Source organism: Manduca sexta, chromosome 17, assembly GCF_014839805.1.
Source record: "Manduca sexta isolate Smith_Timp_Sample1 chromosome 17, JHU_Msex_v1.0, whole genome shotgun sequence".
Classification (NCBI taxonomy): Eukaryota; Metazoa; Arthropoda; class Insecta; order Lepidoptera; family Sphingidae; genus Manduca; species Manduca sexta.
In genome coordinates this window covers 3,053,670-3,072,940 of record NC_051131.1, presented here as the reverse complement: position 1 = coordinate 3,072,940, position 19,271 = coordinate 3,053,670, and the positions used below count along the sequence as shown (strand labels likewise).

Genomic DNA, 19,271 nt, shown 5'->3' with positions numbered 1-19,271 from the left:
GATTTCCAGGTCGACCTATTTGAAGTTGCCCGCATCCAGCGACCTCTTGCGACTTTTATTAGGTCATAATTGGGTTTATTAAAGTTTATTTTCCGAATGAAAGTTCTCTTTGACAGTTTATACTGCAAGTTAAGTAACTAATTTTATTTGGGTACCTTTATTGCACAATGATTGCCATTTACCATCAAGTGATCGATTTACTTGTTTTGATGTTTGCTTGTATTCTGCTACAAAACACTCACATCCGCTTCTCATTTTGAATGAACTTTAATCACCTGCAAACGAATACAATGGGATGGACAGGTGAAACTTGGTATATTCACAAAAAGCTAAAGCGAGTACTAAAGGCGTACAAGCAATATCCGATGTATGCGCACGCCGTATGTATAGCGTAACTACTTGTGCCAGTACAAAGTCGGCTCGTTTGAACCGCGAAGCCCCACGTAGAGGCGAAATGAGGCCGTGCGCCCTGGGTCCCGGTCGCACACCGCACTCAGCGTCGACTTCGCCTGATGTATATAAAATAAATTACGTTTTCAAACTGTCTGCATTAAAACAAATTAAAAGGCGGGCGTGTTTGGTTAATTTCCTTTAGGGAGTAGAAATAAAAAAGCTGCGTATTTTTGTCGGGGTTTGGTAGTATATAGCGGCGATAGCCTAGTTGGGTGTGGAACGGACTGCCAAGACGAATGTCCGCAGGTTCAAACCCCAAGGGCACACACCTCTGACTTTTTTAAAAAATCACGTGTGTATTCTTTGTGAATTTATCGTTCCATTTAACGGTGAAGGAAAACATCGTGAGGAAACCTGCACATCTGAGAAGTTCTCTATAGGAATTTCGAAGGTGTGTGAAGTCTACCAATCCGCACTAGGCCAGCGTGGTGGACTAAGGCCTAATCCCTCTCAGTAGTAGAGGAAGCCCGTGCTCAGCAGTGGGCAAGTATATAATACAGGGCTGATATTATTATATTATTATTATTGGTAGTATGTTTTGTATTGAAATAGTCTTGTCAAAATTATTTGATGGTGTTACGGTTTCATTTTATAATCCTTTTTCCCACTATTTCATAAATAGGTACGTAAATATTTACTTATTAGTTTTCTTGGAACTCCTTAAGACTTTTTCATAATTTGTCGTGCGTATTTTTTTATGTCTAGTTACATCGTAGAACGTTACTGAATGGGTTTAATAATAAATTCTTGGTTACTTTCAGTTCGCTTAACCTATACAACAAAACAGAAGATATCTTAAACAATTTATTCATATTTTTAGCACAAACTGTGGATATATTTGTTAATTTTTTTGGAAAAAAATCACACTCGTATAAAACAGTGTCACTATCTGTTTGTTTAAAAATGTATCGAAAATCGGGTTTCACGTTTTATTCCATTTAAATATCAAACATTGTTTTTTTATCGAAACCTAACACGCAATAGTAGAAATAAATAAACATTGGCTGCAACATAAATAACGCTACAACAAAAACTGCTTTCCTAAGGAACAATTAACTGTCTTTCTTGTATTGAAGAGGGAATTTATTGGCTCGCTCATTGTTTTCAAGCAATTAATTTCTGCATAATAGGTCAAGCACCGACGGCCTAACGACTTCCGGATGGTACACAGATTCGGGTGCCGAGTCGCGCTAAATATAATTTCGTGGTTGTTGCACAATGTGTCTGTTCATAGTTCGTAAAGAAAGTTGTCTTGACAATTAGTATATTTTAATTTTAATTGATTTCTGGATATTGTATCGTACAGGTATCTTTGAGTTTAGTAACAAGGTTTTATAAGATGTAATAGAAAATAAGGAAGGTGTCAAATCATTGCACACGTTTGTGGATGGTCGATAGCTGAATAGTAAAATAAAATCCGAAAAATAGTTTAATTTTAATGTCTAACATTCGCGTAAATTTAAGAAATCATTATGAATAGTAAGTATTAAGAGGAAAAATAAGGATCAAAAGGAAATAAAATGTAATGTTTTTCTAACCTAGATTCTAAAATGTAATTAGATTTTTCTTAAGTTACTGAGATTTTAGGACACTTATCAATAAATATTTTAAGGCCTGCCTAAAATCTTAATACATAATCACATGATTTTACGTTTTTAACGTCGCGTCGCGTCGGTTGGAAGATGAAAGGGATCTATTAAATTGAACAATATTTTGCTATCTTGTGCACACATCCCAAAAATAAATTAACTTTACTACGCATGAATAATCCTGAATATATTTACCTTTTTCTACTTTAAAAAAGTATAATCCAATCTAGACTTCATTTTCATTCTATTTCTTGTAGTGGTTAGGTTTAATCTACATTGTGGACTAGTGTTAAAAAGTATAATCCGTTAAGAAACTAAATGGAGCAGTGGGTGGCGGTCCGTAAGTTGACAGCTATTAAGTTAATTAATGGTCAATGGAACAGCATTTTTTCTTTGTTCTATAAATGTTCTCATAGACGATGACGATCGATATTAGATTAGGAACAAAAACTGTTTGCTATTTTTTTTATAGGTTCTGCAGTGATTCTACCGAACTTGATGGCATGTGAATTGGCGACAATGAATAATATAGATTAATAATTATTATTCCTTGCTATTTGACACAATTATGCCGTATGAATTATAAGCTGAATGAGTTGTAGCGTTAAGGATCATTATAGTGGAAAAATAGTAAAGAAAATCAGGAATCAGGACCTACTTGTTTGAATTGTTTCAGATACTTAAATTATGTTTTATGTTAATAAAGAAATAGATATTCCAAACGCTGACGAAGTGGTTCCAATTAATAATAATAATAATAATAATATCAGCCCTGTATTATATACTTGCCCACTGCTGAGCAAAAAACTACTATCGGAATCGGCAAAGAGAATTATAATTTATAAATCGGAACAAAAGGGGCTCCCGGGAGCACATGCATTAAGAATAAGGAAATTGGGGTGAGTTTGTTTAGCTATATATTAGTATGTATGTATAAGACCACACAGGATCGAGAAGTCCGCACGTTGGCCGAAGAAAAATTTATATATTACCATCTATTACATAACATTTGGTTCCAATTGGTACGTCTTAATACATTACATATAATTGACAAACTCTAGCTGTCTTTTTGTTCCTGCTGTTTGAAATGCGTCATTTTTTCATGTCAATATGAAGAATGTGTATGTGTGTTCGGTAGTGGCGAAGGATGAAATTTTTCAAAAGGTAACCCGAAGAAAAAAAAAACCATAGTTAACATATCGAGGCCAATTAAACAGAAAACAAAAACGAAGATAAACGTAAATAAACCTAAAAGGGGAGCCGGTAGGAATAGAGTTGTATGGGCGTTTCGCCGCTGGTGTCAGGAATATTTTTGTTAGGGCATGATACTTCTATACATTTTGAAATATTATTGGATCACCTACAATACGATATATTTTCAATATTAATTCATATTTGATTCTATGCTCTATACCTTGCGAAAAACAGTTTATCGAATAAATAAAACATTTACGCATCCATACGGACATGTCACCGGCAAAGATAAGCGTCAATATACGTTAGCCCTCCCTCTGGCCAGTTTTATGTTCCCGTCATAAAGTATACTTCCCGTCTCTTGACCGTTACATAAACTTTTACAGTGGACCAACGTGTTTAATATTTTATATTGACAGTAAGTCCTACTGGCTGCTGTCCGACGCTATTGGAAATCTTGTGTTTATTTCATCAATATATAAATAGGGTGGATTTTTTCTCTGGCTTCCGTTGCTCCGAATGTTTGGGAAGTTTTGAATTTTCATCAATATGCATATAAGCAAGGTGCATTTTGGGCTATGGTATAAGTACACTATACTTGGTCGTAATGTATCGTCGGTTATCACGAGTTCTTGATGATTATACATATAAGTTAAGAGACTCGATCGAATAACCCATACTGGGGAATATTTTATAATGTGTATGGTTATCGGTATGTAATTAGATACAAAAAAAAACATAACTTAATACGTCACTAGAAAGCAAAATTCGCAATTTCTATTATTTGGACGACATAATTATTTTAGTTTTAAAACTAAACTAATAAAGCGGTTTAAAAAAACTATGCGACCAATTAGGAAGTATATTCTTATGAATAAAAAAGAATTTTCCAAATCAGTTCATAAATGACCGAATTCTGAGGTAACGAAAAAAAAAACCAACTCGGAACCTCCTTTTTTGGAAATTAATAAATATAGTTTACTTTCCAAATACTTAGGTTGTACCAGTAGGTTGTATAAATAGACATAATATTCGTGGCATAGTTGAAATGTGTTTTTTTCTTGTGACGTGTCTAAACACTGGGTAAAATTTAACATTATTCTATAGTCGTACAAGGTTTAACGCTATTAGTAACACGGTTAATATTATTTATTATTAAAGTTTTTGCATATTTTAACGATACACGCGACTCTGTTCGCGTGGTCTAAATCTGATAGTTTTTAATAAAAAATATGTAATAGCTTTTAGACGCGGCTTCTCTTACACTAGAGTCCTTTTTTCAGAATAAAAATTAGTTTATAGGTACCCTAAAGCAATAGAGAATAATAGCTGTTGTGTAATAAAAAAGAATCAGAAAACGTCTCATTATTTTATTTATTTTATTTATTACACTTTATATACAAAGAGTATAAAGGCGGACTTAATGCCGAAGGCATTCTCTACCAGTCAACCTTTAGGTGGTGCAGAGACTAAAGAGGTAGGTGTACACAACGAGAGAAGGTGGTGGAGAGAACATATATATAGAAGCAAAGATTAATAATTAAAATCAATATGTCTTTATCACTTAATAATTTTTGCATAACTAGTATTGATGTGTTAATTATTACTGTAGGCAATTAACTGAGCCTTTTAAGGCAGATATTTGCTTAACTAAATATTAAATGGCTATGCAGCCTTGAGGAACTACGCGGCGCCTTTGGCTGTAGTTATCTTGAAACTTGAAGTAGTGTGCTTTATATTTCTTTTTCATTGAGGTCGCGCACTGCGTGCGACCGGCCGGCCGCGTCGCGTACATAACTCGCTGTATTTAATGACTGCCATTGCCCAGTATTGCCCAGTGTTCAATGTTGACAATTATTTATTCAAACAGCTAGTTTAAAAAAAAACCTACTGAGATAGAATGCCGAATATTCGGTGTAATTGAAACGTAAGTGCGGTGTTTGTTTATTAAGTTATGTTAAAAGGACAAATCTTATTTATATCTATCAATATTTTGTATGGTGTATTGGATGTATAGGATATTTCCCAAGTCATTTTACAAAAGGGTTGATTAATATTCAACATACAAATAATAAAATAAAAATTCAACATATAAATTTTGTGACCGCGTTGGAGCTTTTGCTGAAGCATTGATACTAAATCCGATAAAAATGTTTGCAATTACAGAAATCAGTTCTTATTTTTAAACAAATAAAACGTGTAGTTTCTAGTAACAATAGGCGTAGAGCACAATTTATTAGAGAACAGACAAGGGTTTTGTAATTAAGCAGCGGATTCCCAAACCGCCGATATGCTGACATTGACATACTTGCCCGCGCACACTTCCTGCGCTAACCCTCTAAATACCATTTGGTTTTATTTTGTTGTCTAGAGCGGGCAGCGCGGCCCGCGTCCCGCGCACGATCCTGTTTCGGTAGCATTTTGTGGACTTTTCAATATTCGTTTTGTTGCAGGTTTATTCGTCGATCTATCGGCACATTTGAATAGATGCCGTTTTCAAGTTTTTGTTTGGTCTACAATTCACAGATTGGAAAATGTTTTTGCCGTTTACACTTGCGTGTTTTACACTTCGTAATACGATATCGGATTTTATTCTGTTCTTCCTTTGTGAAATCTCTTTCACACCGTTGAGTTATCTTCTGATCCATTATACCGACCTGTTTTGAATATATTTTTTCATAGAATATGTCGCCAATTATGGCGTAGCGTTTGAAACGAACGTGCTGTAAATAAGCCATGGGTTTGCGTGTGTACGTCGGCTTATAATGTTCTAGTGCGGCTATAAATATTGCGGACTTGATCATGCCGCCCACGGGAAATTGGGCTCTCCCTGCGCCTTGTAATATATTCCCTTACACCTTTCAATATTGTTTCATTACTTGTCTAATCACACGGTCATGTTGTTTACGAGTGTCGCAACATGTTTCAAGTGTAAACTGGACGATATTTAAACCGTGTAAACGCGAAAACCTATTAAATTATGAGCTTTGATAATAATGGGTTTGCGTTGCACGATATATTTATCACGTTCTAACTGTGTTTTTATTAATAATTCATTAAAAAAGTTTTATATTTTAGGTTACGGCGTGCAATGATGATTCAATATTATTTTAAGTTATCGCTAAAAGCGTTTTAAGTTATCTACTGTAGATTTTAAATACAAAAAACAAGATCTATATGAGCAATATTCGCGCATCGATGCAGTAATTCGGCGGCGCGTGTGCTGAAGCCTGCAACGACGAGTTATAGGGCGGAAACGAAAGTTTCGGCGCCCGACGTCCCAGTCGCCTGCACGCCATCCGACGTCCGCACTCCGTACCTATCACTATACTAGTGACTACTTTTTACGTATACACTGACTATGAATTTACCCGAACGTAATAAAACAGCGGGAACTTAGTTCATATCGAAGTTCTTTTTATATATTCCAGCTTCGAACAGTTATGCAAAGTTTAGATATTTGTTCATGTGTTCAAACATGCAAAGAATGTTCGGTGGTTAAATGTATTTGGTTGAAGGGACTCGTTTACATTCATTTATATCGTCTCCAGTTTTGAATAAAATAATGTAGCATAATATATGTATGTATGTGCAAATACAGTTAGTATCTCGTATCATATTATATAGAATGAATTAGTAAGTATATATGTAGACAAACTACTCAAAAGGCTTACATGTAAATGTTTTTTTTTTATAAATACAGTGGACCAGTTTAATTTATCTATCGACATAAGGCTTTTATACGGCTTGAGTAATATGATCTCATTTGCGTGCGCGTTCCATTTGTACGAGTCGGGAAAACGAAACGGACCGTCAACCTGCATGAACACGATTTATCAAATGTTTCAGCTTATTAAAATTCAGTTATAAACACAAACAAAACTTGGATGTAAACCGTGCTTTATCAAATCTAACTTTGCATACATCACTTCGCCGGCGCCGCGTCTCCACGCACAGAGTTCTTGTAATGAATATAAGATAATATAAGTGAATTAAAATTCATTCTCAAAGCAATAACTAACCATGTTCCGGCAACTTGCATTCCGTGATATTATCATATCCCAACCTACCTATTATAGGCAATACACACGTGCCCACTGCTTTATTTTCAATGTAGATACCCATCAAGTTTATGGATTAATCATGTTCATACGAAAATAGTTGCAATAAAATAAACTTGTAAACAGTTTAATGATGCACTAACATTACTGTAAAATTAGATTGCGTTATTAAGAATGTTTGATGCACGCCAGGCTAGTTTTCTTGGTGTTTGCAATTTTTTTTTGTGGCTTATATATTTACGATACAATTAAATAATGAACCTGAAAGTTACGATTGTGATGACTATGCCAAATACATATCATAGTAACATGTCTTCTGTTAGGGGTGTGAGAGATAATGTACATATTTAAGATTTACATTACACATAATTGTATTTATACAATTATTGTCGATGATAGTATTATGATTCACGGCAACCTCACTGGGTTTATGATTCCATTAGTCAGAAGAATAATTCGTGTTTTAACAAATGTGGCAATAAATAAATATGTACAGGTTACCAGTAGTTAAGTATTTTAAAAAAATGTTGACATTTCTTTGAACTCCAGTCCAGAGACGTCGTTAAAAAATCAATAGAAAAATTAATTCAATCATAAAGCGTGAGTGCACAGCTGCATTACGTAGATAGTGTAATGGCGTAGTATTTTCCATCTCAATGCGGAACCAGCGGAGGAATATTAGTGAGCACATGAGCCGACTTATCTCGCAGTCTCTAAGCACAGGATGTGCTCGCAAAAATGAATGAACACATTCAACAGTGTCTGCCACTGCAGTAGTCTAGACCAGACCGTAGGTACTGCTCGATGCACTAACGCTCGGCCGGCTTGTTTAAATTAAGCTTCCGACGTATTCGCGACCGAGTATTTTTATGTTGAAATACTGTACGTATATTTTCATTTGTTTCGCTGTGGCTTGCTGATGTTTTTGTTTCAAACGCGACGCTGCGAATGTCGTGAGAGTTCTTTTGAACTAAAGGTTAGGTTAGGTTTAGTTGAGTATTACCCTTCTGCGATGGCTTATAGAGCCTATATTAAGTATCTTAGATAGACCAAATGATTTATAATAACAACATTAACATTATTTGTTAGTGGGTAATCTAATATCCTGTAGATTCTGAGCTTACTTACGCCATCAAAATTGTCTCTTAGAAAATGTGTGTTTGTTCATAAACCCGATACTGCTACTTCACCATCTGACGGTGTTTTAATCATAGTGATGGAACAGTCTATGATAAAGTACAATTCTTACCCCCGTATTCATAGACGTTTTTTATCTAAGTATGAAGCATTGCTGTTATAACAAGTCTGTTTTTCAGTGCCGACATGGCAGCCTTCGCAGTGCGTAGACATGGGTCCGTTTTGATAGGCTAATATTGTTGTATCTCAATATTAGTCAATCACAAAGGCCCTATGTCTGTTTCTCAGTGCCGTTGGACACTGAGCAACAGACTTGTTATCACAGCATTACTCCGCCCTTAGATAAAAAACGTCTATGAATAAGGGGGTTAGAGTTTAGAATTCATCCATCACTTCATAATTTCTATTATCACAAGTTCTATAGAACTTATATAATATACAGATAATATATTGTCATAACGCTGATGTGTCTGGCACATAATACAATTTTAAAGTTTCCCGTTACGTAGGTGGGTTTATGTCATAGTTCCCGAGTCTGTCCCAATGCGGGCTCAGTGGAAAATGCCGATAATTATTAAATTCGATTAATTAATCATTCACGCTTCAGAAGGCAGAGCATAGATCGGTCGTCTTTAATGAATAGTTGATAGGAGTAAGTTTGCGACGGAGCGAATACAATAAGTTTAAGAGAGTTTCTATCAGGTCCCTTATTCTGTATGACAGTGTAAACGAGTAACGCGGCCGTGTCATGTTATCTTCGAAAAATGTGTGTGGAGTGGTATTTTGTAAGCCAAATTTCTATAGTCCTAAACATGATGCGTTGTGTTACGTGCTTGTTACGCACTGTTAAAATAACGTGCGGGATAGAGAATAAGGCCCCAGGTATATTATGTTTCGGATTAGAATTATGTGTTCATTTTTGACAGCCATCTTGTTTTAAGTCTAGGTAATCTCGACCCCATCTAAAACTTCTATCAGAACTTTCATCCGCGATATGCTAAACGGTTTGTGCCTCAGATCTACAATCGCTGGAGACTCCGAAACCCGAGTTGTACAATTAGTTTTACCCGTACGAGTGAAGTTGTAAAGAGTATTTGTGTATGAAATATAAATCGTTTAGAGTTTATATTCAAAATTGCTAATGTTTATAATAACATACGTGAATTGGAATAATAATTGAATATGCATTGAAATAAGTTAATTTGAGTGCAGCTGTGTCGTAACCGATTAGATATTTGATCGATTTGGATTTATTGCAGCGTTTTGATTTGCATCCGTGGCTTGTGTAAGCTTTGTTTGGATAATTTAAATGTATTTTGATTATTTTATGGTTATATAAGAAACAGTAAATTATATTTTATGTTGGTTTTTGTATTCAATTAATTAATTAATTTTCCAATTTTCTACACTTCAGGGCACATAAAAGTTGTTTTCCGACAAGGACATTAGCGTTTATATTGACTTTATCATCAAGTTCTAAATTAATATTGTTATTATTATATTAACTGACAAATGCTCAGTTTAAATAACGTTCCGTCGCTTGATATTAATGTAATGCCATTTTGATGTCGAGCTGAGAGACCTTTTTAACCGTAGTTCGTGTTCGCGATAAAAACGAACGTTACTTAAACGAAACTTTCGTTAGGACTTGACGCAGAACTTTTATTTTAGCCAATCTATAGCTTTTTATTTTTTGATGTTTCCTTTGGTTGCAATAAACTCTACACCATATAAATGGATACTTATTATTTTATTTCTGCATCTCTTTCACCGAGAGCGTGTCATAATGTAACATTTCACATTAAAATTCAACATGGCACGCCGGCCACACACCTACGTTACACGCATTTAAGTCATTCCTTCTCACATACTACTGTTTATGTTATATGTTGTCGAAACTTTGTAGAAGACAACAGCACACAGACGAGGAATACCCAATTATATTTTATTCTAGATTTTTTTTTTTAAATAGGCTAGTTCGAAAATATTCATAATTTGATTTTTTGTGTAGTCTGCACACCTGGCGGCAGTAGATAGAAAAAAATCGCCTTCCGGAGAAAACCCGATGGACACTTTGAAAACCCTTTTTGCTTCAATAATCTTCGTTTTTCCAGCTGACTGGAGCTAACAGTGAATCTAAAATGAGAATTATATTGATAACTACAATATGAGATCGATTCGTATTGCCGCTTTTTTAAACCGATAAAATACCTGAATATAATTAAATTATATCATTGCTTTGATCGATGCCTTGTATCGAAATAAATACTTTCCTATTGGGTCTGGTATTGATAAGTCAGATTCTATTGTACTTCAGTTTCCGCGCCATGAAATCTAGTGACGATATCTAGAGTAATGCTGTACTTATTCATCTTGTATTTCACTGTTTATACGTGTTCTGTATGCATACTGATTGGACTGTTAAACGTTGTTTTTGTAAGTCAGACGGCGGCGCTATCTCGCGACCGTTCTTCCCGTAATGTTTGCTCACAGGTGTTACCGTGGAATATTAAAGTTTACACGTAGCCGCTTGTTTGAAGACTCGTTTCTTCACGCCATATAATGTATAAGCCTATGTTACGACAGGCCTGTGGATTTACCGCTTTTTACGTGCAACCGTGTTAGGTGGTAAAGTTGTTTATCCCGTGGCAAAGTCGGAGATTGGAAATATCGAAACTAGCTATGCGTCTTCTATCACTTATGACAATGACTGCTTTTAACAATTGTTCGAATTTAGTCTCCCCTTTCATAATAAAACTGTTTCAAAACTTTCTCAAAAATTCGGTGAACAATCTGCCCTACGTACTCGCTTTCTACAATATTGGGTACTTTAATCTAAGCGTTAGGAAATAATTAAGCGGGCCGGCGTAATTATTGCGGCGCGGCGAGATGTCTGTCTGAGGGAGACGAGCGCTGTTCAGTACAATGCAGTACTTTGTAAATCAACGTTCTGGGTGCTATTATTTATGTGTAATCTTGTTTTTGAGTAGGGAACTTGTTGATGGCTCGAGGGAACTCACTGGACTGTTTCTATTTGTTTATAAAATGTTTATTTTCATTCATGTAGGTGTCAGAATTACTATTTTCTCGGAAATATTAAAGATTATTTTACTAATTTAATAAATGCGAAAGTTCGTGAAAATGTTTGGATTTTTCTTAGAAGTAAACGTAGTAACAACCGAACGGATATGGATAAATATTGGGGACACAGGTAGACCATGTCCTGGATTAGGACGTAGGCTCCTTTTTATCCTGATAAGTAATTTCTGTAATGTCTGATTTTTTAAATAAATGGATCTGGCGTGGTACACAGTTTTAGGAAAGGTTATGTTAATTTTTATCCTTGAATAAAATGTTCCTTCTAGTGATAGGGTTAACATTATTTTTTACATCGGTGGTTATTTTTGAATAATATTCTTATCATATTAATGAATGAATCCCTCCTGGTCGGATTATGGCCACGGCGGCAAATCTAAACGGTGATGAGCCAGGTACACTGGAGATACTATAGTGGGTGTGCAATACACTGGCGCTCTCTTCGTTCCGTCACTCTCATAGTCCGGTGCGACAGAAATCTGACAGGACCGGTGAGAGATCAGGTGTAGGACCGACGACGGCTTTACGTGTTTTTGGGAGTACAGGGTATCACAACGCTAACTTCCTGACTACGAGCTGCGAATAAGTAATTTTTAAAATGAAAAAAAAATTCAGTCAATTATTATTTCGGCCCGATCCAGAATTCCAACCCAGGACCTCAACGCGGTTATTGTACTCGTATCTAGTACGAATTACACATACGCAACCGGCCAGTCAATTTATTCATCCTTTGACTACCGTTTTCTAATATCTTGATGCCTATGCTCATACTCGTAAATTAATATGACATAATATCCCAACTGAACGGCAACTGCGCCTTAAATCGCTTAGTTTTAATTGACATCTTTATTGAAGTCGGAGTAAAGTGTTATTGCTCAGTTTCTTCATATAATAGTACAGTTTAACTGTTGTAAAAGCATACTGATGTCGTTATAACTACTAACTGTAAAGTCGAGGGCAAAGATGTAAAGTAAATATATTTAATAGAAAACGATATTTAGTCGAATTCTTTGTTTATTCATGTTTAAATATACCTATTTTTGTTGCTTTTATGATATTTATTGACGCGAGAATACAATAGGTAACATACCTATTGCAATTTATGATGTAGGCTGTTTATCACAAGGCAAAATGTTTTAATATGTTCAAAAAAGAATAATAACATAAGTATTTTCATAATAATGTTAAAACCCGCCAACGTAGCCCACGTGGGTGTGCCTCATTCCGGGATCAGCTTTTGTCTATCCGGTTGTAACAGGCCGACATAATTGTGTCGACTGCCGACCGATAATCATATCTCGCTAGTCGACATGTCTCATTCCGGGATCAGCTTTTGTCTATCCGGTTGTAACAGGCCGACATAATTGTGTCGACTGCCGACCGATAATCATATCTCGCTAGTCGACATTCTACCAGACCCCACTCCACTTACCATCATTGGTCACTTCACCGTACCGTTATAAAAAAATCCTTTTACAATAATTTATGTATAAAAATATATTCCTAAATTTATTTCGTTGGCGACAGGGGAACTTTACGGTTTTATTGTACGTCCAGTGGTCCAGAGATTAGAAGAGGATAAAAGTCCACGGGACGGGTTGTCGTTATCGCTACAACTTATTTCATTCGGATAACCTGGAAGATAGGCGTTGTCCTGATGTTGTATTAGGGTCTCACGACGGACACGTAACACACAAAATTTTGTTCTAAACCTAAATTGCGGGTTGATAAATGAGTGTCGATACTAATACTGTTTTAAGAATTGATTTTTTTTTCGTAATAGGCATTAGTTTTATCTAATCGGCAAGACTTGTATCGTCAGTTGATTTCGAGAATGCACGTTATTCAAATTAAAAACAGAGGCTTATTTCGGTTAGTATAGAAATTTGTATTCAAAATTGTCAAAGCAGATATCGAATACATCAAGTACTGTAAACGGTCCCGAAGTCGAGCAACTATACGTCAAGAATGCTTCGACGACAATTTCATTCGGAGCTCTTCAAATCTCATTTCTTCCGTACTGTGTATTATAAAAACCCATTGTAGACGTCCGGCTCATTTCATAATGATGCTCGTTACAAGAACCGTTCATTACATGTTGCCACCTGTGCGCGAGTTACGCGAACGCACACCTTGTGTGGCGCCTAATGAGCTCAGGAATTTCATAAAACGCCGCCTGTGTGCCCAGCCTAATTTAATTCTTCTTAAGTAGTTACCGGTAAGGTTGCTGGGTGGCCTCAGAGGATGCGCGTGTTTCTGTTTTAGTATGAGTATTATACCAGTATTTTAGTCCTATTTTATTTTTCTTTGAAATTTTTTCAATAGCATTCCAATAATTTCAATAGAATATTGTTCGCTTTTTATTTATTTAACACAGAAAAAATTTACAAATTACATGATTTTCTAATTTACGATATTCAGCATATATTTTTTTATTTTTAGACCGATAAATAAAGACTACACAGTCTTCAAAACGTCGGGAGAAAATTAAAATATAAAAACCGCGATAAGACCCTAACACCAGTTTTATTTCGTGACATAGAGTAATTTTAGATTTCTTATTAAGCTTTAAAGAGGCCTAGACTTTGTTTGAACATATCCAACTCCTTGCAGCGATAATGATAACAATTACACATACGACATAACGGACTATTACATTCTTATTATATTCTGATATTCTTACATGCTTTTATCAAAAGTCTTTGATTAGATAAAATGCTTTTATAATGTCGTCTGCTTCATCCCACCCTAATCTACTCCGTTGCATGGGTTTTAATGCCATCAATATCCATCGATTTCTTATGATCACTATATCATTCTTTTATCTAGTGGTGGGCCGATTTAATCACCATTGATTACTTTATTATTGCTACTTATGAAAGCTGCGATCGGACGATGTCCATAATGGATGCCTATTTTACATAACTGCCTTGGTATCGTATTTATCTAATTTGTAAGACATAGTAATTCATTCCGAAGCTGCGTATTAAATGCATTAAGCAGATGGTTTGCACCTAATACTGGCACCTGCACCTTTGTGGTGTCACGAGTTCTAATCAATTGTAAGTCGAGTTATTGCGTCGCATTTTTGGCGAAGGCAGGTGATTCTCCTAAGTTGACATTTCTGCAACTGCATTTGGAGTAGAAAAAAGAAATCTGTCGTCCTACGTAAGCGCCAACATTGTATCAATAGGTATGAATATAAAAATGTGATTTGAAGGGGATCAAAGTCGTGACCTTTCGCCGTGCAAACAACCACGGCGATGTTGATTCATTCCTTAAATGTCGAGTGAAATGAAAAATAGAAAAATGTTTACGTCCGTAGTTATTATTTTTGTTTGCGATAATTCATAAGGATTGTAAGGTACAAAATTATGTAAACATATTTTAAATGGTTTTGTTTCAAAACTCGATGATAATGCCCATATATTTACCACCAGGTTTAGTTTCATGTATTGTAGTTGTAAAAGATAATTTTTTACAACTACAATATGACCTTGTTTCGTTGTAATATCGTAAAGAAACACAATATGATTCGAACAGTCGCGTTGGAGTAACATAATGCATTAAAACAACATTTAAATTGCAGGTAGTTCGTGTATTAAACTTTGACATCTGAATAATTGTATCGCTAAAGTTGTGCGTAACCTCGTCCTAATTGAATAATAATCGACGAAGTGTATGTATATAAGGCACAACTAAATAATGAACTAGTTTTATATCCAAGAACGAAAAGATATCTTATCGTAATAGATTAGTCCATTAACAAAAGGTGATTCCGTAAGTCATTGTCAGTAGTAAAATATAATACACGAATATTAAGAATTCATACGCGTCTCCCCTGAGATTGTTTTCCGAAAGGTTACGCTATATTTAACGATGTTTACGTAAACTTAGCACGTGCCGAATTCGAAATGACTATTCTAAAATTCCTCTTTTGTATATCTTTTTTACTGCCCTATAAACAGTCAGTGGATCATTCAGACCTAACTTTTAATCAGCAGACTTTAATTCATTTGGGTCTGATGTTTGTGAGCCATTAGTCTCGTCTGCAGAGTTAGCTTGAGTCCTAAAAATGCTGGTAGATTTCCCTACGCTTAGCGCCTGTTTCACAAGTTTTGAGTAATATTTATTTGACAGTTATCGTATAAACAGCTAATGTAGATAGTACATATTTTATTACCATTTATTTGGAAGCACAGATTAGAGTGTGACTTTTGAATTTAGTTCGCTTATATATTTATGTTTTATATAGCATTTACTTAGCATTGGTGACACAGGCTCTTATAATATTTAACTTTTTTATAGGTCTATCGTTTCTTGGACAATTTTAGTGAATATGTCAAAATATAATGTTGTAATCTTGTATCAATTACAGAGCTTATTATTTAAACTTCACTACTACGACAAGGTTCATTTTAATTAAATTACTTTCTTGCGTACCAAAAACTTATCGTAAATTCTTCACGTTCACGAATATTGAATTGTTTGAAATCAACGGCGCCTTATTTTAGGTTCATTGCGTTGATTATTTACATACCATGGTCTAATAGTAACACTGTTTAATGGGAAACATCTGAGTCGGGAGGTGCACGTCATTGGTATGCTATTTTGAATAAGTGTGTCGGACTCGTGTATAATTTAATCACAGGTCATTATTTCGAACTAAAATAAACCACGATTGAAATATGGCGTTGTTAATGTTTGGCCTTCCTTGTACAATGTGTGAGGTTTGTTAAGCAAGTAACGGATTTTTCTTTTTGTTATTTTTATCATGGGTCGCTTGTTGAACAGTAAGTGAGACTATTTTCTTTATTATCTTGCTGGGTACAAAGAAAATAGATCGATTGTTCAATGAATAACGTCAAATACTTCCGCACATCTATATATATATATATACATATATGTACTACGTACTAGATTTGGCGTTCCGAACATTCACTGTGTTCAACTGAATTGAACTGTCATCCATTCAAATTGATTTTAGTATGGTGTCAATATTGATGCTCGTGGTTGTGTACGGAGTGGCGCTCATAATATAAAAACGCGAGTCTAAGTGTAAACCTGGATTTGAATAAAAAATATTAGTCAAATAAGTAAAATTATTTGTTGTTCAAGCGAATAAATTGGTTATAACAGTGACGTTTTGGCTGCCATTTCAGTTCAGATTATGAACAAATAGTTTATACGGATGTTCGTGTCTATAAAATATACGTCAATACTTCCGAATACCTTCTCCGCTTTTCCATTTCCAATGTACGACATGTGTTGAATATTTCTATAATACCTCACGATTGTTGACGGTGATAATATACCTTGTAATAGCATCCGTTCATCACGTCCGACCGTGTTGTTTCATTAATACGTGCACTACTAATTCAATGTGTACGGTGTCTTAAATCAGACGCTTGCGATTGTGAAACTGTTCCGTGTTAATTCTTTGTCTCGGTCACATGTGGTTACGGAACTCTATATTAGCTGGAGTTATTAAATATACTCATATTAGGATATATCTTATTACTGGTAATGCAATAACTGACCGTATTTATACCGGTATGTTTGTAATTATTGCAATGTCTTGATTGCGTGGTATTTGAAAAAGCATGATTAAATTTTCTAGGTTTTTTTTGTTGTCGCATGAATGTAATATTCTACAGAAAACACGTGTTTATGTAATAGATTTAGTGTCATATTTACGAACAATAAAATGTCTATTGTCCAACGGTAAACGTTTTTCCGTAAGACGCTAATCGCAGTTAATTTAAAAAATGTCGACGGCACCGACATGGCGGCTTTACGATTTTATTGCACATTGACTTTTATAGCCCAGACCAATGCTAAAGTAATCAATTAGCATAACTGTAAACGATTTAATTGTTCATTAAGTACCTCAGCTTCATCAAAAACGACACACAACATACATCACCGTGAACATTCGGAATTACCTTGAATCAAGTAATATTTCGTCGGGCCGCGTGACGTCACGCCCGGCGAGGGAAAACGGCACAAAACCAGTTGCCTAAATGACACATTGTAAACCTCGAGTGTCATGTCCAAATTGTATTATTTTAATAGCCACCAGAGCACACAAAAAAGCGACAAGTTAAACGGTTAATTAGTGAATCACCAACAATTATGAGCCAGTGTAACACCGGTTTACTGCCAACGTGTCAGAGTTCCCAAGAATTTGTTGACCCGACAGAAGTGTCGCTGTGTGAATAAAGAGCAACTTTTAAATGGCCAACCGTGCATTAATCAAGGATATTTCCTGCCATTGTTTACTTATTTGAGTCGCTTATTCAGCTTGCCGAAATGGGAACGTCATTGTTAATCGCGTTTCTTTTATGTTTGAATGGAGAAAATAATTAGCTTAGAGGAACGCGGTCGAACCCAGTCAGACCCAGGCGTTGACTTATATTTGCTATTAGGGCATAATTAGTATGTAATGTGTATCGATATGGGTCTGGGTTTACGACTAGAATTAGCATCACGGTTTAATAATGAATTAATAGATAATTAATCACTTTTATGTCCATTATCTACAGTTTAATTATCTACGCTCGTTTATGCTGGACGATGATAATGTTATTGTGCGTCCAACTTGCTTTTGAACATCAAATAATATAGCGAGTCAAATTATTCAAGCATTTAGTTCAATCTCACACATACTTAATGTATAAATGTAGAAATTGCTCCGTCACGAGGTCTGTGAAATACTTCCTGTTTACGTACTTATTTCATACAACTGAGGTACGTCACTAATGCAATGTTTATCAATAACTAAGTACTTTGTACCCGTTCATTAACTGATTACGGCGAATGGACCAAAAAAAAAAACATTTTCATTTATAGTAAAAAAATGTTACCGTTTCATGCAAATAGCGTCTAACATAACTATAATATTTAAGGTAAAACGCGACATTGATGAAGGTGAAGTTATGTGGAGAATATTAATTCTGTGTTCCAAGCATTGTGTACACTGTACTGTGAATAATGTATTATGAACATCCCTAATTCGAAATATCCCGAATGTTCCCCCGCAGGCCGCGTGTCACGTCGGGTGCTTCGGTCGTTGCTCCGAGGGCCCAGTTGGCATCCCCATTTCCCTTTGAGATGGATATTATCGGTCCTGCGCTCTTCGCCACGATAATAATCGCGAGGGCAAACCTAACGGTCCTTTTAATACAAGGGGGCGCTCCGGTACCTCGCTTCGGAGCCTCCACAATGCCCGTATGCATTATCCAAGTGTTTTTGTGTGTTCGACAAGTTTTTTTAGCTTTATTCAAATGTATAAAAGGTTCTTTTTATAAATTCTAGTTTGATTTTATTTTTCTTTGTGTGCTACGTCGTTGTATTTTTTATACAGACTTGTGTAGAAAAAATTCAGTCTCTTGTGGGAATTTTGAGCATGGTCACAAGTATTGACGAAGTCATTTTAATTAGGAATTTCTCGCGTTGTGATAGATCATATATCTCAATAACAATTATTTATAATATAATTTTGAATGCATATTTCCAGATGAAACCTTCGCAGGCGTAAATCTAATGATTTAAAAGAATACGTTTCCCACATTTCGACTTAATACAATGTCCAACAATTTTTACGAATGTATTGCACGTAATACGCTACGGGAACTATAATTGAGTTACACCAGTTCCAAAGTTAGGGTTTAGATTCACATGTCGCCGCGATGTGTCGTCACGCAGCGCCCGTTGAACTTGCGCCGCAATAACCCCGCTA

The 19,271-nt window shown here is 35.4% G+C and overlaps 1 protein-coding gene across 4 annotated transcripts in view; it reads left to right on the top strand.

Annotated features, from left to right (window-relative positions):
* LOC115443115 (serine/threonine-protein kinase NLK) overlaps nucleotides 1-19,271 on the top strand; it is a 128,378-nt gene that overhangs the window by 52,256 nt on the left and 56,851 nt on the right. The window lies entirely within an intron of this gene.